The sequence below is a fragment of the Eutrigla gurnardus genome (assembly GCF_963514095.1).
Source record: "Eutrigla gurnardus genome assembly, chromosome: 8".
Lineage (NCBI taxonomy): Eukaryota > Metazoa > Chordata > Actinopteri > Perciformes > Triglidae > Eutrigla > Eutrigla gurnardus.
In genome coordinates this window covers 9,839,231-9,866,296 of record NC_139922.1, presented here as the reverse complement: position 1 = coordinate 9,866,296, position 27,066 = coordinate 9,839,231, and the positions used below count along the sequence as shown (strand labels likewise).

General features: G+C 42.8%; 1 protein-coding gene across 1 annotated transcript in view; it reads left to right on the top strand.

Annotated features, from left to right (window-relative positions):
• Nucleotides 1–706: 706 nt before the first annotated feature.
• Nucleotides 707–27,066, top strand: part of LOC311017714 (plexin-A1-like) — a 249,977-nt gene continuing 223,617 nt past the window's right edge. The window contains exon 1 of the mRNA XM_084016250.1: nt 707–860. The gene's annotated coding sequence lies outside the window, so the exon portion shown is untranslated. The remainder of the gene's footprint in view (nt 861–27,066) is intronic.

Below are 27,066 nucleotides of genomic sequence, written 5' to 3'. Positions count from 1 at the left end.
ACACACACACACACACACACACACACACACGCACACGCACGCACTCACACAAATCCTCACAGCACTGTGGAGCAATGGTTGAAGTAAAGACATGCGCTAACACTGCAGAAAACAAACACACATGCATATTTTAACATATGCACATACAAGCATACACTGACATGAAAGAAACATAACAAAGATAAAAGAACACACACACACACACACACACACACACACACACACACACACACACACACACACACTGGGAGCAGCAGGGAGACATGAACACAGCAGTGCCACTCTGCATGCGTTATAAGACAGCAACAGCGATCAATCAAGCTCAATAGGAGCAGCCTTTTATCAGGAATCCATCAAAGAATGTGATTCCAGTGAAACAAGCTTCCATTTATGAGACTCGGCCGCTCTGCTCGGAGCGGGAGGACGCACGGTACCGCAGCCTGCATCGGGTCCAGTGCTGCCACCTATGCGCACCATGGAGCGGTGCGTCTGGCGACGCGCTGTAACGCACTTACGCAGCCAGGGGGCGCACTCATGTCGCTAACCTCTGTCTCTATATGCCATCTCTCTCTCTCTCTCTCTCTCTCTCTCTCTCTCTCTCTCTCTCTCTCTCTCTCTCTCTCTCTCTCTCTCTCTCTCGAGCAGGGGATGCCGGAGTCTAACCGCAGCTGTCCTCTCATTCATGCTGAGCGCTGCTGTCCTGTGCGCACGGAACTGCAGAGCTGAGCTTCGGAACCGGTGCTGCTGCTGCTGTCTGACGAGCCCGCCGGGAATGGAAATGTCTTCTGCTGCAACTCTGACATCCTAAAAAAAAAAAAAAAACATGTCTAGCAGGATGAACGCGAAGGGCAGTTTGATCAGTAAGTACAAGAAAACTTTTTTCTGTGATTCTCTCTGGTCGTCTTGGAGCTTTTGTTTCTTTTCCCAACATCGGAAATGTTGGTGACATTCCTCTCCTTCCACTCTCCTTCCCTCTCCTTGCTCTCCGTTATACCTTTCACCGATGTCTCTCCCGTCTCCGGCTCTCACACGAGCACACATGGAGCAGGTCTGAGCCGCGGGAGAAATCCGGCTTTCTGCTCCTATTGTCGCGGTCCGATACATCGCATGACTTGCTTTGCGCACCCGGGGGAAAGCAGCCAGACGCACGAGGAGGCTGCGGATGAACCAGCACCGACATGACTGCTTCTCCCCTCCTTTTTGTTGATTGATGAAGTTGTTTGAAGGATTGCTTTACTACACCGGCGATGAAGTGCGGATGTTGGAAGTGTCAGTGTGAGTAGGCAGTATATCTGAGCTCCACGGGGGGTTTTATCTCCTCCAAGCTTGGATGTTTCCGCTGTATGGCACATGTCACATCGCGGGAGTATTATAGGAATGTTGTCGCAATGGTACAGTGATGCCAGCTGTTGTGGTTTACTGCGATGCTTCTCTGCTGACAAAGAGGATTAAACCGGCAGTGTGAATGTGAACGTCGTTGCATCTGCGCCCAAGACCCAAATTGAACTTGAAAACACTCTTTGCGTTCAGTGTTAGTGTGCGTGCGCGTGTCCAAGTGTGTGCACGTGGGAATCTGTGTCCCTACTTGTGCCTGTTTTAGCTGCGAGATGCAAATGTTAGTGTGTCTGTAAGTGCGTGTTTGTGAGTGCAGGTGTGTGTGTGTGTGTGTGTGTGCGTGTGCATGTGGGTGAGGAAGGGAAACACACACAGATAAACACACACACACAGCTTCGTCATTTTGGAGTCGCATCAACATGTTCTGACAGTTTTGTGTCACCTTATGAATTTTTGACTTGGAATGCGTAGGTGAGGCAGACGGGCTGATTTTGAGAGACTACGGGCGTCAAGCCACCAGTTTGGCTGCCAAAGCACATAGAAAAAAAATGTCGTGTGTGTGTGTGTGTGAGAGAGAGAGAGAGGAGACAGTCTTCTCTTTACATGTTCTGAATCTCCTCTCATCTCCTTCTTATCTCTCTCCTCTCTCTGAACTTGTGAGGATGACTGTGTGTGTGTGTGTGTGTGTGTGTGTGTGTGTGTGTGTGCGTGCGTGAGTGAGAGATGATGTGGGAGCCTTAGAGGAGATGCAAAGAGATGTATCGGAGAAGAAACACGTCTCCCCACTCTTGTGTGTGTGTGTGTGTGTGTCTGTGTGTGTGTGTGTGTGTGTGTCATGATGTGCCTGTGCTGGGATGCGTTGATAAGGCTGAAACCCTGAACATCACCTCCACATTGGGGCTGAGGCGTGACATCCAAAGTGACTGCATGTATGATTCCAGTGACATAATAATGACTGCGGAACATATTAGTTCCTGTTACACCGGCAGAGACACTTCTTTTTAAGATTTAGCCCGAAATGTGTCAGAATCGGACTCCGACGACAGCGGTGCCGCGATGCTTTGAGCTGCCTGTAACCTAATTACCTAGATTATTCTTGGAGTCTTTTATTATTAATTTGTTCTTAGAGGAGATCATCTTTTTTCCTGCTTTCATATCTTTCCTTCTTTCTGTCGTATTTAAAGGAAGTTCTGAGGTGATGCTTGAATCCTGATACTAGTGTCTGTGGTGGTCACTCATTTTTGAAGTAACCGTGAAAATTCTCCAATGACTAAGACGACGCGGAATGTGTCTTATGTAAGAAGTGATTGTGTGTTTGTGGTAGGCAGGATGTTGTAGATGCAGATATTTTATGGCAATTTGATGTGATGTGTTTTTTGGGATTACTTGATGGATTAGTCACTGCAGAGTCCTCTTTTTTTAGTGGGTATTTAGGTGAACAGCCTCGTTCTGTGTTCATGGATGAGACTTTCTTTACCGTTGACGGAAGTCTCTTCCTCCTGAACCTTCCCTGACATTGAGCTTCATGGGCCACAATATAAGTGAGAGTGGACTCCATGGAATCACCACCTCGCCTAGCGGGAAAACACTTAGGGCGAAAACATGAACCGCCACAGGGAGTTTGTGTGTGTGTGTGTGTGTGTGTGTGTGTGTGTGTGTGTGTGTGTGTGTGTGTGTGTGTGTGTGTGTGTGTGTGTGTGTGTGTGTGTGTGTGTGTGTGTGTGTGTGTTCAGTGGCTCAGATCCCAGCTGAGCTGAGAGCTACAGACAATCGGTGATGCACCCTGCGGTCCGTCTGCGTTGAGCTGCTTCATACCTCAAGTGCCTGTAATAAATAAACCCGAGGAGGAGAGATGGCAATAGAAGGACAATAAAGCAGATTGATAAAGCAGTTTGAACCCATTCTTTTTGAGAAACACCCGGAGGAAGGGTGCGTTATCCTAACATGTCCTTAGGATGTAATGAAAATGCCATTAGCCGAGGAGTTTTTTATTCCTAGTGCCTTCGGAGTCCACATTTAAATGCCGTATGGGCGGCCCCAGCAGGAGCCGGAGCAGCGGCCCAGCAGGGTTAGAGCCACGCTCACGCCTATTGAGCGGCTGATAACCCTAGACTGCCAAGTAAGCTGATATTACATGGCAAAATACCAGTTTGAATCCCACATACACCAGTTGTTTTACAGCAGGCAATTCATCTGATTAATTCAGACTGGTACGCAGATCAAATACCAGAGTGATAGATTTCCTCAAATAAAAATATGACAGATGTGATACGAGGGTGAGGTTTATCAGTTCCCCAGTTCCCACTGGGTCACATATTCGATTATACCCAAAAGGCATGATGTGTTCATCAGCTTCACCCTCCCTCTGCTGGTCATATCAGTCTCCGTCAGTCATTTCAATAAGGAGAGAAATCAATATTTATTGGAAAAGCAACTGTAATGAGTCAAAGGCTGACAGGAAGGAAAGTCGAAATTCACCAGTAGGTCAATATTATTATAACTGTCCATAATATGCAGCCTTTTCACCTCATGAAGTCTGTATTTAACAGTTTTTTTGTTATATTGACTCCATCATTGGGATTATAATGGTAAACAGGTGTCATTGTTGGGATGGGACAATGCGGGATATTTAAGTGGATCGCGATATAAACACTCACTATAAGTTGATCGTGATTTCCATTATAGGGATACATGTAAATATCATCCCGCGTGACTTGAAAAAGCTCTCTAGCTCGCTGTCACAAGTGGAAAATAGAAGAAGAAAAAACAGGAAACAAATACATTACATTAAATGTATCCTTTATGCAGGCAGACCTCATTTATGAACATATAATATAAGATGATTTGAAGCAATAGAAATATTTGTCTTCCAAAATATAAAGTGATACCACCATGTTTGAGAATTTTCAGCATATTTCGATGATTATCAGGATAATATCGTGAATCACAATTATTTTATCCAGGACCATCCTGACATGAAATATTGCTATTGTCCCATGCCGAGTAATAATACACATCGACAGTATAAAATATGGACGTAGTCCTCGGGATGTTGCTTTTTGTTGTTTCTTTCCAATGAGCCAGTGACAAAGCGTTCACAACTCCCGGTTATGTGTGAACAGAACAGATGGAGAAAAAGGTTGAGAAAAAGAGGATAAGAGCTAAAGAGAGAGAGAGATGGAGCGATGGTGCTTTTAAGTTCCCGGCTCCTTTTTGATGCAGCCTCCGCAGTGAAAGGCCAAGGCAGATCAAACAGGGCAGGCAGATTGAAACAGTTTTCTCTTGTAAGGGGAAAAGACGCTCCGACGGTGCACAGATGTGACAGGTAACCGCGATAGCGAGGTGGCTGCCACTTTTACACACTGCCTGATTGCAAACACCCGCTTCCCGAGTTCAAAATAAATCCTGCAAGAAGCTTTTTGATCGTCCTTCGCATCTGCATTCTGTATTTTCTAGCGAAACCAACGGCGTGTGGTGGGGGGGGATATTTCCTATCCAAGTGTGTGCAAGGAGAATTCTGCCGTTGTTTTGTCAGCAATTAAAAGAATTTCAGCAGCCCGTTTTCTTCTGCTGCTGCAGACCATGCAGCTTGTGTTTGTTGTCCCAAATGGCCAATTTCTGCCTTATGTTCTGTGCTGTCTGAACAGTTGAGGCAGCAAAATAATCTGTGTGTATGTGTGTCTCTCTCTCTCTCTCTCTCTCTCTCTCTCTCTCTCTCTCTCTCTCTCTCTCTCTCTCTGTGTGTGTGTTTCCTGTGCTGCTGCACGATTAGTCGGATGAGCACGTCGCCGTATTTCTCAGACGCACACACTCGGACATCCTCCCTTTACCCTCCTTCTCTCCTTGTTTATATTTAGTGCCGGGCCAAGGTCAAAGTTAGAGAGCTTCGTTGTTGTTTTTTCCTTTCAGATGCAGATCTGTCTTCTGTTATCTGTAGTGGTGGCTTGACTTTCCCCAGGCCGCGGGGGGGCAGAGGGAAGGATAAGACATCATGCTCTCTATGTTTAATATGAAGAACAATGCCAGCAGTTATTTTCCTGCTAGCAGCTCTCCAATTTGGCCTGACAGCACCAGGAAGGGTTCTACCATGATACAAAACATAATAAATCAGACAATTGAGTTTCTGAGAGGAATAAGTGTTCACTGTCTTGTTCTGCTGGATTTCTCCCCCAGGCGAGTGCATGTAAAGCACTCTGGGGTGAAGCTTCTGTTTAAGGACGCTGGTATGGACTCAGTCCCGGAGGGAGGAAACTATTTGAATGTTTGGAAGTCAGAAGTTACACTGCAGGCTTCTTTTTAACAACCAAAGAGATGCCTGTTGCTTTGCACCAAATGACATCAAGGAGCAAGAGAAGCCCGGGACGTAACAGTGGTGAGTCCGGCTTCCTCCACGTGGAGCCTTTACTCGATGCTGTTTATGAAGCAGTTTGGATTTTGGTCACGCCGTGCAGGCGGAGCAGTCAACATGGCTCCAGAAAGTTGAGTAAATAGAGAGAATATTTTAGTGTGCGGTGTGCTGCAGCCTGTTGATGATGTGCAACAATAAATGTGTCTTACTTGATCAGGTCACCTGGAGAAAGGAGCGTGATGATAATGTCCAGTATGCTCTGCTGTGTGGGCCTGCTGGTCAGGGTCACTGCAGGAGGGAGGGGGCGGAAAGGATGAAAGAGCCTGAAGAAATTGGAATGTTTGGGGTGAGAAGGTCAATAGGAGCGGTTAGGACAGATGATGAACAACTTTTGGGCAATTTTTATGTTAACTTTAGATTTGCGAAAAGTGAAATGTGAGCAAAGAAATACGGATTCAATCCTGCACGCAGCTACAAAAACTGCCGGTTGTAGCTGCTGCTGCCATTCAGAGAACTCTCAAACAAGTGATATAAAAACTTCCACCTAACTTGGGAAAAGGCGAAGGGCAACACAAAGTTGATTTCAACTTGTTTTGCAAAGAATTTGTGCCCCTACTCAGTCACTGAGAACCCAGAAGAAACATTTCATCTTTAAGTTTTTTACATCCACAGTGGTACCTAAACCGTACAATGAAACCAAACAGGAAGTCATGGAATCACAGAGGGAAGCTGGTAGGATAGCAGTAACATGTAGTGCTGTGCTGCACATCCATGTATTGTCATGATTTAATTGTGGCTTAATATTTGGTTGATTCATTTCTTGTTTATTAGTGAATAAGGGCAGCTTTATGTGTTATCAAGTGATTCAGAAGATGACATCTGTGTTTTTACTCCAAGGATGCGATCCTGGGAAATATGTTGGAAAGTGTAACCTTCAGTTGATACATCTTCTCGTGTTGCTAATATTGTATCAATAAAAGAAAATGTCTGTTTATATTAATTGCAGATCATTACAAATATGCTCTGTTTTAAAAGTAGAAGGGAGTCACAGTTTAAAAAAATAAATCAAGTACAGAAATAAATCGTTAAAAACTACTAGGTAAACTGTCACGCTGTCTGGAGACGGAAAAAAGGCATTTGCTAATATTTTAACCCTCCTTGTAATGGAATCTAACAAACACTTGAAATATTTGGGAACCGAGCAAGTGATGCATTCACTCTGGCATCTATTTGAAAAGGGAGGGAAATAAACAGAATAGAAAGCAACGGAACACCAAGTGGGTAAAGTCATGCAGAAAACAACTGAGGTGAGGTTTTAAAAAGTGAGAAATGGAAGAAAATGAGAGGGGGGGGGTTGGAAGCAGTGAGGCACACACAGAGTGACGGTATTCCTGACAGTGTGACTCAGATGAGAAGGGGGAGGGCACTGGGAGAAACAAAGGGACTGAGGTTGAGGTTGCGCAATCCAAATTCTGGTCTTTCTGGAAGTCATTAAGATCGTCAAGGAATGAGGGGAGAAAGGGAAGTTGGGAAGAAAGAGGTGGAAGGACACCTAGGGACTTCATGAAACAGACTTTGCTGTGTTTGCTGATTTTGTTGATTGGTCCCATGAAGTCAATATCAGTTTGCTGTTCATCTCCCAGATTTCCCTTCAAATATTCTGGTGGTCACATCAGCATTGTTACATCAACTCAACTGGGAAATCACCAGTGTGGACAACATGAAACCTAATCCGACTTTTGGACAATGGAATTGTTTGGCTCAGATTAGTTTGAAAAAACAATAAAGATATTTCACTAAGCCGACAAACAAATAACACATAATGTGAGGAATATGTACAGCGATTATCCCCACAAATGAGCTCCAAGCTACAGTAGGGCAGAGACTGGGGAGGGGCTGTGGTGCGTCCTCAGAGCCTACAGGTGGATGCTAGGGATACAGGTGAGGTTTATTAAACGCCGCAAGAAAAGCAGTGGCGGCGTTAAAGAGTGGTGTTACACTGCGACTCTTTTTATCAGCCGGGAAGAGAAAGAAGGAGTGAGACCTGGTGTTAGTGTGAGTGACATTACATCCTGGTACCACACACAGCTTCAATGTCTGTCTTTTGGTGTCTAGTCTTTCTAACTACGTATTTTTCTTTGTCTTATACTTCACCAGTTTTGCGATAAAGTGGGACTTTCTTGACGCTGAAAATTATTTTCTAAATTGCCAAACACCATGTGTAATTTCTGGCACAATTCAAACAATGGAGGAGATAGGGGAGGAGAAGGAGTCCTCTCTATTGTCTGTATTGATCTATTCTGGCAGTTGTGTTTGGACCAGATTCAGACTCCAGCATGAAGAAAAATGAATGTGGTATTATCCATGACAAGTGGCTCTGTACTTCAGGTCTAATGTTCAAATCGTGATTATGTTTAATATTGGTCAAAAATGTTGTTTGGAATTTGTTTTCAAAGAAACAGTCAATATCTGGCATTGAAATGGCTAAAAATATTTTTTAATAATAACAGTAAACTGTAAATATGGTTTTTAGTATCCTTAAAGTCAAGAGTGTAACTTCACTTTCAGTGTGTTGCCAAGCTCGAGCTTATTCATTTGGTGTCTCCCGCTGTGAAAAATATAACCATCCAGAGTGCAGTCATTCCCCTCGCTGTGGGCCAAACAAAGCTCCCCAGGAGTCCAGTCAATATTCATATCTGCCAAGTTTAACCAAAAACAAGAGGGAATCAAACCATGTAGGTTTTTTAAAGAAATTGAATGATTGACATTTCATGCTGTCAACATACACAATTTGTCAGACGTAAAATATATATAAGGTGAACAGACAGTTTCTTGTGTTGTAAACATTTTGAGAAGGATCCTGGCAAGTCACACTTGGCCCTGCAAGGAGGGAGGAAACTGCAGTGAAATGACAGAAATGATAGTCGGTGCAGAAATGCTGAGTCAGTTAATACAATGACACTCCTCAGATCATCACTCATACACACACACACACACACACACACACACACACACACACACACACACACACATACACACTCATTTCGTTGAGTGCTTAGTCAAACACGGGTGAGGGAGAGGTGGCTGTAAGGTTTTGTCTATGTGTGTGTTTGAGAATTGGGATCAGAGTGATGTGTCCTCTCATGTCTCTTATCATGTAGCTTCCAGGTTCAGCGTTTTGCTCAAGGACACCTCAGCAGGTCTGTTCGCCTGCTTTACTATTTAGCTGATCTTGCACCAAACCGCACCACTCTGGTGCAGAGAGGTCCAACATCTCAAGTGGACATTCATCTTGCTCTGGACTGCAGGAGGAAGGAGAAGTACAGTGTACAGGTGCCTGACTCCTGCTTGAAGCTAAAGGCTTTTGCTTTGCTGTGATGTATGAATGTCTCGCTCGGGTTGAGGAGTGAAACTTCCTCCGCTCAGTTCAAGCCTCCTCGAGCGAGGTTTCTCTTCTTCCTTCATTTTCGTATGCCGCCTTTCAATCCCCTTGCGTTCTGTCTGAAAGAAGGATGTGGCTGATAAGACACAGAAATGGTGTAGCGTAGATAGTAAATGCTCTCACTCCCCCACAACACGGGGTCAAAAACATGTTGAAATCCATTTGAAGCACCTTGAGGTTTGCTGTATGATAGCGGCGGTGCTCAGGCATCTCCTTGGCCGTTGAAATTGCCCCGCGTATCGCTACCTTCATAGGGTGATGATGCATGGGAAACCATTTTAAGGCAATGCAGACGGGCAATTTAGCTTTTCACAGACACGGGGGGTTGCAAATGGAGCGAAATTGGAGAGAAAGTGTTGAGTTTTGTGGAAGTAGTAGTGACACAGCCACAGGAGAAGCTTTTGTCTGGTGAGATGAATTTACTCAATAATCTCTGCCTAATGGGGCTGTCTATTATTTCCTGGTTTTTTTATGCTTATCTCTATTTCCCTCTCTTTCTCCACAGCATATGTATTGTGTGCTATTATTTAGTGTGTTATCCTCTCCTCAGCTCTTGGTTCTCTGTCTGCCTCGCTTTCTCCTCGTCCTTCAGGATGTTCATGAGTAAGAGGAATCAGTGTATTTAAATTTAAAGCCATTTACATTACATTTAGGGTATTTAGCTACTTACAATCAGTACATTTGTCGAAAGAAAGAAACCACAACATATCATTGCCGATAAAGTAAGAGCGAAAAAATAGAAACAAGTGTTAGAGCCTCATTTGAGTAAAGTAACTGTTCAGCAAGGATACCTTAAGTACAATAGTGCTATGAACAAAGTGCTATATTGTAGGTAAGAACATAGAAGTGCTTTTTTTGGGGGGAGGGGGGTTGTTAGTGGGTCATGCTATGCAGAGTCGAGGTGAAGTCTGAACAGGTGAGTCTTGAGCCTTTTTCGGTAGATGGCAGTCATACTGCTGTCCTGACATTGGTGGGGAGTTCGTTCCACCACTGAGGACCAGAACAGAGAAGAGTCGGGACTTTGCTGAGCAACATTTGTTTGATTTCAGCGATGGTGGTACCAGACGGCCAGCTGAAGTAGAGGAGCGAAGTGCTCGCTTCGGGGCATGAGGTTTGACCAGTGTTTGAAGGTAGACGGGTGCCGTTCCATTGATGGCCCTGAAGGCCAGTGTCATCGTCTTGATTTGGATGCGTGCTGCAACAGGGAGCCAGTGGAGGTCACGGAGGAGGGGGGTCACATGGGAGAATTTGGGTAGATTGAAGACGAAGCGTGCTGCAGCGTTCTGGATACTCTGCAGTGGTTTAGTCGCCGAGGCCGGGAGTCCAGCCAGGAGAGAGTTGCAGTAGTCAAGGCGGGAGATGACCAGTGCTTGGACCAGGAGTTGCGTTGCGTCCTTTGTGAGGAAAGTCTGGATCCTGCGGATATTGTAGAGGGCAAATCTGCAGGATCGGGCCACAGCAGTGATGTTGGAGGTGCATGATAGTTGGTCATCGAGGATTACACCCAGGTTCCTTGCATTTGACTAAGGCAATACTGTGATGTCCTCGATAGTGACCGACAGGTCCATGTGAGGGCAGTCTTTCCCTCGGATGAAGAGGAGTTTGGTTTTATTCAGGTTAAGCTTGAGGTGATGTACAGTTGTCCAGACGGAGATGTCTGCCAGACATTCCGAGATGTGAGTCCCAATGTGAGTGTCAGAGGTTGGGGGAAAAGAGAGGAACAGCTGGTCGTCATCTGCGTAACAATGGTAGGAGAATCTATGTGATGTGATTACAGAGCCTAGTGATCCAGCGTATAGTGAGAACAGAAGCGGTCCTAGTGTTGAGCCTTGAGGGACACCTGTTTCCAGAGAACGGGGTTTGGACATAGAGCCATTCCATGTGACCTGAAAGGTGCGATTTGTCAGGTGTGATGTGAACCAGGTTAGAGCAGAGTCAGTGATGCCAAGTTCAGCCAGGGTGGAGAGGAGGATTTGGTGGTTGACTGTGTCAAAAGCCCTGAAATAATATTAAAAGTTGTACTTATTTAAGGTCTTTTCATGTTTTCACCATGTAGCAGCAGTTGCTTTTGTCCACTCTTCCATTTATCCAGACCAGAGTTATTAGTACATCGACATTCATCTTTAATACAATTTAAGTGCAACACACTCTGTGATGTATGTTGTCATCAAAACACCCACGGCCATATTTTTCTTGTATGTAAGCCCACACGCATACAATACTTCTGTTGCATTCGGAAGTCAACGAGCCAGAATTACTCTCATCTGACTTACATCCATGAAATAACATTGTGTATGTAAATGTTTTGGACTGTTTTTGACAGCACTGCAATTTCCAAGTCCAGTCGCAAGATGTTTTTCATTCAGGCCCTTCTCAGTGTCGGCCTTTGGTTTAGACTAGTCGGCCAGTCAGTCCACCACCACCACCAATATCTCAGCAAATTTTGTATACATTGCCATCCTATTGACTTTGGTGCCATCATTAGGCCAACGTTCCTAGTTGTCCAACACGTTGCTTCATGCCAAACTAATGAACCATCAGCTCCAGTACTTTTGTGTTTAGCGCCAATCAGCATGCCAACGCGCTGAATGTTATACCTGCTAAACATCAGCATGTTAACATTGTCACTGTGAGCTTGGACTTACTCACCACAATGACATCAACAATGCTGCAGAGCAGAAACTGAAATCAGGAAACGGATTATTGGATTTCCTACCACCAAAATGCATTAATGCTATCGAAAAGCATCACTTTGATCTCTCTGACACATCCCAGATACTGTATCTTAGTGACTATTGGCGGTTCTGTCTGGTCTGTCTAGTGTGTGCTACAGGCGAAAGTCAAATCAGTCAATTTGAAGATACTCTGCATCTCCTTTGGTCTCACCATCCTTTTTTTCTTTTTACTCCTTGTGATTCCACTTTCTTTTTCCCTTCAGTCCCTTCATCTGTTGTTTAAGTGAAGGTGCAGTGTATGACTGTTCTGCCCCCCCTCCTCTGTCTGACTAGTGCTGTTGGTTTTAGAGATCTCAGCAGACTGACTAGAGGAGGCTTTGCTGCAGGCAGCTCCTTCTCCCTAATGAGAGAAACGGAGCCATTCACTGCATACATACACTTCTTTGCTGTGTGTGTGTGTGTGTGTTCGTAGCAGCGTGTGCCTGTGTGTATGCGGTGGGAGTGTTTGAGTGTTTATGTATGTGGTTTTGTGAAATTGGTTGTGTGAATATTGTGTGTGTGTTTGAGTCGGCGTACGCTTGTGTGTAGCTATGGGGTTTGTTTTTGAGCATTTGTGTGTGTTTCATGCCTCGCCTCTACACACACTCTTTCAAATTCTTTCCTCTTGTGAAACCGAGGAAACTGAACAGTTTATGTGGCTGTTGAACACAACATTTCATTTTCCCACTGTCTGACGATGCAGTTGACTGGCTTCCCTGTGTACTCCTGGAGGAATCCAGCTCCATGTTTCTTCCTCTGTAGAGCTTTATTATAAACTGAGTGTGGGTTTGACGTGATACAGTGTGCAGAGAATGGGTGAGTATACATCAGTAGATATTTTATAGATGTTGAGGGTTAAGTCAACTAATAATAAAGTAGTCCTGTAACTATTACTTATTTCCTGTTTTCCATTCCGAGTTGACATTTTCACATTTTTGCATTTTTATGACATTTCTCAAAATATGCCACTGATCTCCTGGTCACGGGTCTTGGCCTGTTCGGATGACATGGTGCATCTCTACATGTAACAAGTGGAAATTGACACACGCAAAAACTAACGCTAGCGGGTTGCATACAGTGCCATAGTTTGAAGCGTAGGGCCATTGACCAAGTTGAAAGTGAGAATGTGTTGAATTTGAAACCCCACATCAATCCCTTCATTGTCTATTGAGATGTCTTTTTACATTTGCCAGCCGGCATTGTGTGACTGCGTTGTGTATCAATGTGCTCTTGTGTGTGTTTGTTGCAGTCGCTGTATATGATGAGTCTTTTCCACACATATCTGATGTTTTGCCACAGCTGCTGTGGGGATTACTCTAGAGGCTAAACAGGGAGAGAGAGAGAGAGAGAGAGAGGGAATGAAAAAGCATGAAAGAGTGTGAATTGACCATAAAGCTCCGCCACTCTGAAGGGATTAGAAGGGGTTAAACTGCAGGGCGCGATAAAGATGGGCAGTTCTCTGGTGTGTGTCTGTGTGTGAGAAAGATGTACAACTACCGTGATGTATTCGTTTTTGAAGGTGTGTGTGTGTGTGTGTGAGAATGTGTGACCTATAACTACCATGGGGCAGCCACGCAGTTCCAGAGCTGAGCAGCAGGGGATTACTGATGGGTTTTTCTCTGCATGCTGATGCTTGGAACCGGGGGAAAAATGTTGCATGGAGAGAAATACGGAGTAGAGGGAGTGTGGCGAGACAGAGAGAGTGAGAAATTGCCGCTCGTGGTGGTTTAAGAGCGACTTAGCGACTACTTGGGCTGTAACACACTGCAGGAATACAATGCAAAGCTTCAGCTCCTCATCAGAACTCACCACACTGGTGTTGTGAAAGTGAAGATTTATGTTACATAGGAAAACAGTCAAAATATCCTCTTTCTTCTCATTAATTAAGGTCTTGTGTGTTTACTTTAGTGTTTGAACAAGTTTACACCCACTAACTGACCACAGAGTTTTTTATTCTACATGAAGAATTTGATCTTCTTGTTGACAATAGAAGGATATTTTCCCATGTCTCCGGCTTCATCAAAGCTCGCTACAAGTAGCCTTTATTATCAAATTATCAAATTAGCTGCGATAATTTGTTATGATTGCTGTGAACAAAGGAATCCAAATGGCGTCCACTTGTCGTGCTATTGGAGCTTGAAAATAAAAACCATAAAGCTTGCCACTTTTTCTTGGAAAGGAAAGCGTATAAAATTGTGATGTCTCTGGTTGCTCGAGTATTTTTAACGACTTTTAATTACACGTTAAGTGGTCATCAATACAAACAAGAGTCCCCTGGATGATGTAAAGATACTACATGCGTAATTGTTTCATAGTACCCTAGTGTACATGTTCATGCATGAGCTCAATACTATACACATTCAATTTGACTAATCGTCATGTGGGTGGCATTAACATGTAGAGAAGCGTAATAGTGTGCCAGCAAAGGCAGTGAAGACTGCAAGCTAGCAAACAAATGCACAATGTAAAATGTTTAATGAGAAAGTAAATGCACTCAACAGTTATTTATGCCTCAAAGATGCTCACACTGCATTTTGGTGAAAAACACTGAACGTAAACCAGACATTTTCACGTAGAACACCAGAATAACTCGCTCACAGATTCACTGCTCTCTTCAGAACTATTGTGCATCAGACTTTAAATCCCACATATTGCTGTGGTGAATTATGGAATTATGGACTTTCTTGGTATGATAACTTGGTGTACATTATGATGATTTATGTCAAAATGATTGGAGGAGATTTCAACACAAGCAGCTTGCAGGGTTTTGCAGCACTCGTGCTTCCAAGCAGCCCAGCCTTGCTTCCCTCCACACCCCTTTCCACCCTGTCCCTCCAGCTTTTTTGGCGGTGCAGTTTGGGTTCTGGAAATGATTACCGCGCTAGACAGACCAATCAGATAAGGCTGCTCTAGCGGCTGCAGAGGGCCATGGCTAGGGGTGAGAGGTCGCATTCCATCCCCTATGATTAGATCCACTCTTCACACTGTTGCACTGTAAACTGTCACAGCTGTGTGCACGTGAACCAAGGCTTCAGCGTATTTGATTATATCCATCGTTCAAGAAGATGTCTGGACGATGCTGTAATGTATCATTGACGGTCTTATGCCTCATGTTATGCCGTTGTCTGCTACATTATGAAGGGGGGGGGGGGGGGGGCACAGGAAACCAGAGCTGCTCAAACAGATTAAGATACAGACAATAGGGCCTTTATTACAGATCAGATCTGGTTTAATCAGTGATGTCAGCCTCATACATCTAAATAGCTATCTTTGCTGAAGTCTGAAGAGTGGATTTGGAATCAGTTTTATGTGCAGCTGTTGTTCAGAAATCCATTTCACACTGCCAAAGTGAACCAAAACCCGAGCCGTGCCAGGCTAAGCTTGAACATGGCTAATGGAGCCATGGATTTTTATGTGTTTGTCCTGGTTCAGTGTTTTCTGGCACTTTGCTTCACGCTTGGAGTCAGAGCGCATTTTTTCCACATTTTGCAGGCTGGAAAAATAGGCTACAGGGCCAGAGCACGGGCTTTGTACCCCTCCACTCACACACACACACACGCACACACACACACATGCAAAGACACCGGTTTCCATTCAAGCCTGTGCCCTAGGTTGCCCTCTTTGCATGGACGCTTACACATGTGCACATGATGATTCAGCTGTCAAGTTGTCAACCTCTTCCGAGGGCTTTTCCATACAAAAATTAGTCTTAGTCAGATCTCAGTGTGCAGTGCAATCAGAAATCAACACTATTGCTCTGCGAGCAGCTGGATGTTTGATATTTGTGTTGATTACATCTTTACATCTCTGTCTCCTAATGCCTTGTTTACGTGAAATGTGTGCCCGCTGGCGGAGCACTACGTCAGCTACAATGACACGGCGGAGGAGATTACCGCTCGAACGCAGCGAGCACATGGACTGTTCAAACATCTGGTTCCCTCTGTGAGTGCGAGTGAGTTGTAGAGTGTTACCCCACTCCAGAGGTCCTTTAGGGAAATGAATGGGGCTGATATAGTGAGAGGGGCGAGCACAGGCAGATTAACCGATTTTATCACCCTAAATGGAACTTGTTTTCACAATCTTTGGAGCTTTCCTTCTCTCTTTCACACACAGTCACACAGACATCATTAGTATGCACCACATGAACAGCGCTTGTGTTTGTCTCTTTTAACAATCCCTTGCAGTTTAAGGAGGGATCTTTTTGGACAGATGTTGCTGGTTTTGTGTGTTACACCTTTTTGAGTAAAGGCAAAAAAAAAAGAGATTTTGGGCTATTTTACTTCCATAACATAGTAATCTCTCAGACTAGTTGAAAGAAAACATTGAAGCTCTCAAAATGGAGAAGGCTGAGCTATCAGCTAGCAGCTAACAGTGCTAACAACAAGAACAGTGCTAATAACAACAACAGTGCTAGCAACGGCAGAAGTGTACTGCACTTTATTTTTATAAAACTAATAGTTGTTTGTTGCTATATTAATGCTCAAAATCTTCTATATAAAACATTTAATATAGTAATAAACTCCCGTGACACTGAATACAGGATAAGCGGTAGACAATGGATGGATGGATGGATGGATGGATAGTAATAAACTGCGGAATTTTCATGATATCTATTACTAAATTCCGAGCCATTAGCTGGAAATCTTCACTTCAGTTGTACTTACCTACATCAAACTTTCCAATTTGATTCTTATCTATATGCTGAAGGTTTTTACAGAGGTGTTTGTTCATACATCATTCATAGCCTGATTTATAGAACATTTTCTTCCTGAAAACATGGCAAAAATAGATTTTTTAAATGGTTGTTGATAATATTTTGTGAAATTTCCAAAATTCCCTCCATTAAAACTTTGACTCAAATATGTCAACAAAATGAAACTGTTATGAAAATGTATGCAAATGAGCACATTTAAGAGGGGGCTGTGCACCATTTGCATATTCAAACATACCATTTCAGAAAACTTGTTATACAATGAATAATTGCCTTTTAATGAACTAAATCCAGTTTGGAAGTTTCATGGTTTCTAGTTAAATTAGTAGATATCGAGCTAACGGCTCACGTAAAGAGGTTGCATTGAATTGCATCATGATGCATTCAAGCCCTATTCAGTAAAACGTAGTACTGGCTTAATGGTAAAGAGTAACATTATAATGATTTGTTCAAATGTAATCTTGTTTTTTATAAACTACTAAACGTGATGCTGTGACATCCCAATGTGAGAGATACTGCTGAAGAGCTTTGCGATGCTTTTGTACACAACCACACCCTCTGTGACATATCCCTGCTTCCTATAAATCCTGCATTTTCCTCTTTCTTTTTTTTTCTTCAAGATAAAAAAAAAAACTGGCATTTAGGTGGAAGCAGAGCCATTCAACCAGGGGAAAGAAAAGAAAGTTTCATTGAGTGTGTTAATAGTTCTCCACTGGCCTGTGATGGAAATGTTGAAAAAGCTTATGGAGCCAGGCGAAAACAAATAAACAAACGGAGCCTGTGAGAAGATAGTTGGCCATTGCCAGGAAAACCGCAAAAGTGTTTCATGAGTTGATTGAAAATGTTCCAAATAACTTGAAATTTGGGATGCAAGACTTTTGATGCAAGATATCACTTCTCTTAACACTGGCAACAGAGATATATATGTTCACAAAACCATGGCATATGGCCCATCATTCTGTGCCAAGAAGTCCTGGCAAATACAACGTATTCTTCTATTCAGATTGGTGGTTTCACTTACACAAACATTGGTCAAAAGCAAAGCTGCTCCACTGACATTTTCATACTGGATAACTCAAACCTGAGACCTTTTTTCTCTATTCCTTTTCTGCGCGTAATTTATATCCAACTTGTTACAGGCAGATGTTTAGTTCAAATAGAAAATATGACCAGAGCATTCATGGTCAAGGAAAATCAGCAAGCCAGCTAATGTGGCGTCCTCCATTATCTGTGCTTTATGGCTCTAATTTGGATTTGGAAGGTCAGCTTTGATAACTAGTCACCTTGATAACTCAATACTACTTTATAGCTGCTCCTTGTCGTTTTCACAGTGCCTCAGTCGAACGTTACAGCCAGAACAGTTGTAGTACTTTACGCTCAGCAGATGATATTTCTACATCTTTTACAAGAGCTTCAAAGATACATCTTTGCTTAATTAAAATCCGCTGACAGTCTGCTGCTTGTATAAAGTGATGAGTCATATCATTGGCTTTGCACAGTTAGGATACTGACTCAGTGGGTGGGTTGTACTTTAAAAACTAGCTTTTAAGCCGTAGGCTCAGGCTGCAGTCATCTTGAGTCCCTCTAAAAGAAATGATAATTCCAACAGTTAGATTAGAACATTTATTATGCACAGCGACTTCTTTCATGAATATTCTGGCATTTTAATGAATGATGTGAATGAAAAAGTGGTCAGATTGAAAGAGTCTCTTCATAGAATTTTTTTTTAATGACATGGGGCCACATATATTCACTCAAAGGTCCCATGGGATAGCGTCATTGGTCCCTTAATGTGATGTATTTCCTGTTCAACCACCATGACAGGATGTGAATTTACACATTACATGAATGGATCTGTGACCCGTCTGCAGAGAAAAGCAGCTGGATAGTCAGCTTTGAAGGTGTTATTGTTGAATTATTATTATTATTTTGACATTTCATTGCTTTATTGGTTAATGTCAGTAGAGATGACAGGAAACCAGGGAAAGTCTGCGTCTTAACCCCCTTTCACAAGGGCGTCCCGTGATTTGTGATGACTTCATTGGTTGGACTAGTGCAGCATGAGGTCACCACCTCAACATTTTCCAGGAAGTAGCAGTGTTTCAGGACTTTTAAGTGAGCAAGGGGATCTTTAACATCTCCAGAGCAGTATGCTTTTATATCCAAGTGCTGAAGGACTTGTCAAGATGGACTCTGCTGTTAATAACCTTATGAACTTGTGGCTCCCAGGTTAAGGGGAGACAGCATGTTTACAGTATTGGATTGCTTCCTTGGAGCACATCCACAGAGGCATAATCCCTTCAGGCTCTGTCCCCGTCCCTCTGTCTCTCTCTCTCCCTTTCTCCCAGCCAGGCCGGTCTGTGCTCTCACGCCCTCTCTGACCCCCAGGCCCAGGGGTGTCCCCTCCATATGGTTGAAGCAAAAACTGTTTAACAGCAGTATCAGGAAGACTGTAGCTGTAACACAGTCCGACTGAATATTTATTCAGCAACAGCAGGTCTCCGGCTGTGGCTGGATGATATGAGCAACACTGATATTTCAGTGCAACAGTATTTTCATTTTCCAGCGTGCTCTTGGCATGAGCTGCACCAACCGGTCAGTCGGGCCTTGGGTGTGTGATTTTTTTATTTTTTTCCCAAACAGCTAGAATTACTTTTGTTAAGAAGACTTTTCGAAAGCCGTGTGTTTCAGTGTCATGGTCCTCATTCTACTTTTTTAAAAGCCTTGTATAGAATATCTTTATTTTTTGTTATTATAATTTATTTAAGTTCTATTTTTTTTCTTTCCCTGCTCTCGTATGAATTTTTTTTCCAATCATCAAATTTATTATTATCCTTTTTCAAGAGGTCAAAAAGCAACAATAACGGCAACCAAAGCCCTACAATTTAGCTGGAAGTTCTTTTTTTTGTATCCACTTGAATTATGATTCTTTACTGAAAGAAAAGCAAAACGAAGGCAAGTTCCAATACATCAGCCGTCTCAACCGGACAGCTAACATATGCAGCTGATAATTTATGAACCCCCACGGGCATGTGCCTGCCAAAATCTACACCACCGTGCTGCGGCGAGCTGAAATATTGCTTTAGGGTTAACAAGAGCAAATCACAAATATCTAAAGCTGCGTTAAAGAAATGCAACAAGGCTTCAAGTCCGCGTGCCTAAGATGAATACGTCTAGTCAGAGAGCGTGAACGGAGGGTTTGTGTCTCCATGTTATGTTAACAAGCCCAACGTTTGCTTAAGATTGTGTTCAGTAATGAAATATGTGTTGATTAGTTTGCACTCTGTACAAAGTCCATATTCTGCTGTCTAGTGAAGTTATTCAAGTGTGTTTGTGAGGCGTGATGATGGGATATATGACTGTGGAGCAAAGGTGAACTCCGGTCTCATCCCAGCAGTTTTGTGGCTTAGTTGTGTCAAGTTCAATCGACATAAGGTTATTAAGTTAAGTTAGCTTAAAAATGGATTGTCATTAAGGCTGCAGCTAGCAAATATTTTTAAAATCGAGTATTCTAACGATTATTCCGTCGATCTATCGTCACCTGATGGTGCAGCTGTCATTTCTCTGCTGCTGCTGGTTTCTCCTGGTCCTGCTGGTCCTCTTGGTCCTGCCTCCTCAGTACTCTCTCTAACAGTTCCAAACTTGGACTATCTACTAAGAAACATGTCTGTTAATTTTTTGTTTTTGTTTTCTTTTTAATCTTATCTTCTCGGCGCCACCCATCTCTTTCTCATCTCCACCACCTTTTTTTAGTTTCAACATTTTTTTGTTTTCTCTGTGTAAGTTCAGAGGGAAGTAAGTGACCGGGCCGAGGCTCAGGCTGAGCCAATCAGATTGAACAAAAAATTGGAGCAGTCCAAGTTGTGTAGCTGAGGGCCGTACCGTCACCTGTTTTAATACGTCCATGATTGGAATGGACATCTGAAAATGAAACATGACCGCCGGCCGGTTCAGCCCGGGTTGGACCGGCCGTTCGGGAAATCTCCAGAACGTCCCCATGGCCAGTCCGCCCCTGCTCTCCACCATGAACGTAGCGGTGTGTGTCCGCAATAACAGTGCGTGTGGAACAATGATCCCTGAGCTGAGCAGGCCACAACGTGGGTGATAAGAATTAAACGAAGCCTTGAGGCAGAGATTTAGCTTCCACCATTTTTAGTGATCAAATTATTCGAGTTACTCGAGTAATCGTTTCAGCCCTAATTGTGAATCGCAGCCATGCCTGCCTTTCTTTCACTACACGGCCAACACACCAGAGTTTTTTCAACCGACCCATTAGGTCAGGTGTTAAAGCAACCAAACTGGCAGATAGTCTTCACTTTTGTTTTAAAAAGCACAACTTGACTTGTTCAGATGAACACTTCTTGATGCGGCCTTTGCAGAGGATTATATTATGGACTTGTACGTGCGTCTACTTACAGATGTTGAACTGCTCGTGAACCAAATGTCAACGTCTCTCATTTGTTTGGCTGTCCTACATCTTATTAGACAGCAATAACACTTTTGAGATACTTTATTGGTCCTTCTAGGGAAATTATCTTCTACTTGCCCACAGAGGTCAGAGGTCAGGTTCAGCTGCAGAGAGGAAGCCCTGGAGCTTGTAGATATTTAGCTCCACCATTCAAAACTCTGGGGATCTCTCATTGAAGGGTAAACCATCAACCACACACCACCATCAGTTCCTCTTTTTTCCATCAAATAAAATACTCAAGGATGAGAGGAGCACGTGCGCGGTGGTTAATCCTCCCCGCTGTGAGGCCGTGGCCCTGCTGCAGTGCTGGAATGCTGTCAGTTCTGAGACGTGATAATCAGAACCAGACCCGGCAACCCAGGATCCCGTCCAATCACAATCAGGCCAATGCAACGCCTCAAGATTTCGTCCTCTTCCTCTGTGACTGTAACCTCACGTCAAAAATGTAGAATCAGATTTGATTAGCAAGAGAATCAGAGCAGATTTTCTGCAATGTTTTTATGTCTTGGCCCCCTGAGTAAAGACAAATTAGGCTCCAGACCCCCATTTGAGTAGATTTTGTCCCAGGGACCTCATAAGGAAAGGAGGTCTGTTGTTGATTTAGTGTCGAATGGGACTGAAGTGAATTATGTGCTAGTCCAAAATGTAAATGGGAAGATGTTGGTGCAGAGAGTGAACGGAAAATACATCATGCATTTTCTAACTGGAAACACTTCAAGAGAATTAAATTATCTTTTCGTTTTTCTCCATTCTGTTGCAGCGCCCCGGGATCCCCCCTCAGGGACACATTGGGCTTAGAGAGACCACTTTGACAGCCTCTACATTAGAATATATTATGACAGGAAGTGAGGGAAGGTTAGAAATGTTCTCTATGGACACTGATCACACAAGAGCAGGGGAAATATATGTTTTAGCATTCAGTCAGCAAATGTTTTATTTTAATTGTAGCCACTCAATGAGCTGCACTAGGGAGGGTGAAAAATAGTAAGATGTAAATCTGAGTGCAACCTGCAAGTTCCTCAAATCAAGCAATCACATTTTAGTTCTGTCTCAAGCTTCTTTTAAATCAGAAGTTTTTTAGGCCAGCTTAACATTTGGGCAATAAATGAAGTAGCCTATGTAGCGAGTGTACAGCGACTGGTATGTATTCAGATCTCACATAATTGCTGTAAATAAATGTGTCTTATGTTTTAAGTCATTTCCATGGCATTAGACGTTGCCTTCCACAACTCCTCAAGTTCCTCTCCCTGAGAAAAAATAGCCTCACAACCAACCTGTGAAGGTTGTTGCTGTGTATCGCGGCGGAAAAGCCCTGTGAGAGCATTTAGTAAATATCAGTGCTACCACTAATGAAACAAGTGTGTTCATATTTGTGTGAAACCCAAACAAAGTGTCACAGTGGGATAACTTCATGTTAAGAGCTTCTCCGTCTCACTGAGAAAAACCACTATGTGAGACCTGCTTCCTCGCAGCATTGTCGTTGTTAACCAACTGCTGTTAATGTTGTGCAGTCGTGGAAGTATTGTGCACCTTTACAGGTGCAGGCTTACTAAATGTGAGTATTGATACTAAATAGAAGCCCCTGCTCATATTCAGTATCTTTTATGACTGATTTTCTCAAAAAGCCTTGAAAATAGCATTTTCTGTAGAGCACTGATTAGTAAAACACAGGCAAGAACAACAATTTAGCTAATTAATTGTTTCAGTCATTCATTGAGTAAAAGCAACACACATTTGCTGCTTTTTTTCCATTCTAAAATGAATGCAAATTGAATATTAGTGTGTTCTGGACTGTTACAGATTTGCATAAGCAATTGCAAGGCATCAACCTTAAGTTAATTTTGAACAAAAGCACCACAAGAACAAAGCTGTTTCACCAGTCGGACCCTTGTGGACGGATCTAAGAGGAGAAGAACAAGGTTTGATTTAATAGATGAGAGGAAGAGTGCAAGGGGGTTAAACACTCCGTATTTAGACGAGCTGTTCCTCCATCCCATCTGAACTGCTGTGTGCACTTTAATAAGCATTTTCATTTATATTAAAGATGCAAATGTAGCCTTTACAGGGAGATTGATATGCATGGAGGAAGTGTGTGTGTGTGTGTGTGTGTGTGTGTGTGTGTGTGTGTGTGTGTACCAGTTTATCTGGTTCCTCTGTTCATTAGCCCAGTGTAATTGTGTTAGCAGTGTTGCTGGCAAGACCAGAAGAAAATATCTGTGTGTAAAGGTCACATCAGAGGAGAGATGGCATACGGATAGATGACACACAAACGCACACATTACACACAGCACATGCAGATATCTCACACACACACACACACACACACACACACACACACACGCACACTATCTACAGCACCTCACACTGCCTCACTCTCAGATGCACATAACGAGTGTTTTGGCTGAGAGGGTGTGTTTGGATGCTTATTCTTGCCCTGAGGTATGCACATGTCTCTATGATTGTGTGTGTGTGTGTGTGTGTGTGTGTGTGTGTGTGTGTGTGTGTGTGTGTGTGTGTGTGTGTGTGTGTGTGTGTGTGTGTGTGTGTGTGTGTGTGTGTGTGTGTGTGTGTGTGTGTGTGTCTGTGTGTCTGTGTGTGTAGGTGTGTGAGTGGCTGATTCAAGTGGCAGTGTTTAATCAAGTGTGATATTCCTCCTCTGTATGCTTGGCATCTGCATGTAGGCAGTGGAAACAACAGTTGCCATATCTCCTGTGTGGTATATGTGTGTGTGTTTTTTTTGTTTGTTTGTGTGTGTGTGTGTGTGTGTTGTGTTTATTTGTGGACGGGTGTCATATTCTTTTTAAGAATTATACAACATATACATCATATAATCAGATGAAAAGCGGAATGCAAAGTCGGATGTGCCAAGGAAATCTAGCAGTTAACACATGAAGGCTTGAAGAAAGGATTAGAAGCATAAATGGCAACATGAGCGAGAGAACATAAAGACATAAACCTTCCCGTGAATCACCTCTCTGTGTTTTCCAGGTTGTGGGTGTGATCAAGATGCTTTTCCATGTAACATGAAATCACATAATATCACAGCCTATCAGCAAGTAATTAACACATCGTTAACATGTACTAATTGCTGTTTTAATACATGCGTGTGTGTGTGTGTGTGTCATGTACCTTTAGTACATCTGTGCTTTAATTAATACTCACTAATATTTCCTTCACTAAACTAAACAACTAAACTAAATAAATGTTTTCTATGTGTGATGCAATAAAGATTAGGTTTCTTGACAATATGTGAGGTAAAGTGATTACAATATGTTTTGCTGACATTTTAAGAGTTTTAAGCATATTTTGATGATTATCGCGATGACATCGTGCATGGCAGTTATTTTGGCCAGGACAATCATGACATGACATTTTCATATCATCCCATGTCTTAGTATTGACCTACTTGACCCTTTTCTGGCCTCATGATTTAATGCTTTTTTGTCTTTTTGCCAGCTTGTGTTTATTGGGTAAAACTTCTGACAAACACGCAAGACATTATACACATAATTTTCTTAAAAACATAATAATAAAAACCTATGCTACTTACCCTGGGTGCGTGATTTATATATTGCAATCTAAATCAATTTTCTGCAACTCTACACCACTTAAACGTTTGGATTAAGTCAAGAAAACCAAGTATGCATCAAGAATGGTATATTGCAAAAAAGATTCTGAACGACAGTAATACAGAGCGTCTACGTAACCAGAGTGAGCCAGAAGAGACACTGACTGAGATTACTCTGATCTGTATGCATGGGAATACATTACAATACAATAGATTTGTGTATAATTCTCACTTTCACCCTGATGGTCTAAAGAAGTTTCTGCTGCTCCACCTTGTCTGTCCTCCAAGTATGCTCCCTACTGTCAATGTCCTCTTTCATACCGCAATGTTATCAGCTATGAATATGTTTTTCACTGTGTGAGAAATCAAAGGATTTATTGTGGCAAAATGTCTGTCATTTGCAGGATTAACATTTGTATTTATTTATTTATCTGTAAACAGAACTGCTTGGCGGAGCAATCCACGGGCCACCAGTTGAATAGGCCTGATATAGTATAAAGTGGGTGGAGGTGGATGGGTCAAACAAAGACCACCGCCGGTCATGCCCGTGCAAAACTAAATGTGAGTCACGTAAACTGCTCTCTTTTCTTAAGCGTTGGTGCTGTTTTTCCCTAAATCCTTGAAGACAGGAGTTTATTTTGAAAAGACTTTGACGCACCGTCACTGGTATTGCAAAGCTGAGTTGACTAAAACACTTATATTCATCAAGCCGATGCCTGGTTACCAGCCTAGCAACCATTCCTTTAAAGTCTATGTTGAGAGCGTCATAGTTTGAAGCTCATTGCCACCGACCAAGCTGTGGTATTTGACGCATGGGTGTGAGAATGTGTTGGAAATTATCTTTTGTTTTGCTCGGAGATCATTGTCGGCTACAAAGCAGGCGTTTGAGGGGTTTAAGTGTCGCAGAAATCCCTTCTGGCTGCATTTGCATGGATTATATAACTGCAGGCTCTGTGAAAAGGAAAAGCTACAGGTGCGTGACGCTGTTCTACAAACAATGAGGAGTTGGTTATTGTAGTCTGGCCTTCGCACTAAAAGGGTCAGCGGGAGCCACAGCAGCTGGGATTCTTCAAACCCCTTATGCCCTGTATGCACTCTTTCTTCTCTTGACTCATAACTGTGCACTGAACACAGACTTGATGTACATGTTTTTAGATTCAGTAGGACATTTGCTATGAATCCTTTGCAAATGAATGTTTGCTTAAAAATCATAGAAAAAAAGATGCTTCTCATAACTCCAGACCTTGAGAATCCATTGATAGTTTGTACAGCCATAGCTATATTGCAAACTATAACTTGTAAAAGCTCATATATTTAATGAATGAATGTGCTTTTAAAATGTAAACAAACATATGCTAATAAAACAATTATCCCGACTTACCAATGTGGTTTAATTTGTCATCAAATAAAAAGTTTTCCTATAATGTAGTTGTACCTACCTTTTGCCATTAATATTAACTGCAGATTGATGGTGTTAATTGCCAGATAGACGTTTGGTATCCCCACCAACCATGTGTTTCCATACGTACCAAAACATTCGGAGAATGTAAAGCAAAGAGATTAACTGAGTAGTGAATGTTCGGTAGCTAACGACCACACTTGCGTGGAATTCAGCAAGACATGGACAACATTACCGAGCTTCCAGAGTTAAACTCAAGCTTGTTGGAGAAGTCACCTCTATAATTTGCAGGGCTGACTTTGCATCTAAACCTGGAAAGATGTAAGTAAGGCTTCATGTTGGCTTTCTGAGAAGAGGGCAGGCTGTACAGAATGGACGGCCTGAAACTTGTGATGGATCTCCTGAAGGATCTGACAAAGCACAGTGGTCAGTAAATGTAACGTTATTGTTTCCATATCATAGGATCATCCATAACAATAAACATTAAGGCATCATACAGTTTGTTTCACGTCCATTAGATCTGTCTTCCTTCCTGCCTGGTGCAATCACTGAAACTTTACATGGCAACTAAAAATGTATTTAAGACGTCCTCGTTGAGCGTTTTTATACGTGTGCATCAAGTTACTCACCGTCAATCACCCAACACCTACGGGAGGAAAATGATGCCGCGGCGCAAACTTTTCTTTTCCTTCTGAAAAATGAACCCTGGCCTTGAGTTGTAGACGTAAGACTTTCAACAGAAAGTTTGTTTGAACAATGTGGGCGTTTTTTGGTGCTTATGAGGGACTTCAAGTGAGGATATCTCAGCCTTGGCTGTTGGTCCTCCACTGTAATCCGCTTTTGCCATGAAATTTGAAACATCTGTATAGCCATGCCGCCACAGTTACAGTTGTCAGGTTGCCATTGGCGACCATTTTGAGAAATTGGCAACCACTTTAATGTACAAATGATGAAAATATAATTTAATTATACATACATAGAAAGGTACATATAAGATATAGGTAGATATACATTAAGGGACAAGGCATACAACCTGGATACATCTCTGTGAGCCTGTGTGTGTTGGTTGATCCATTTAACA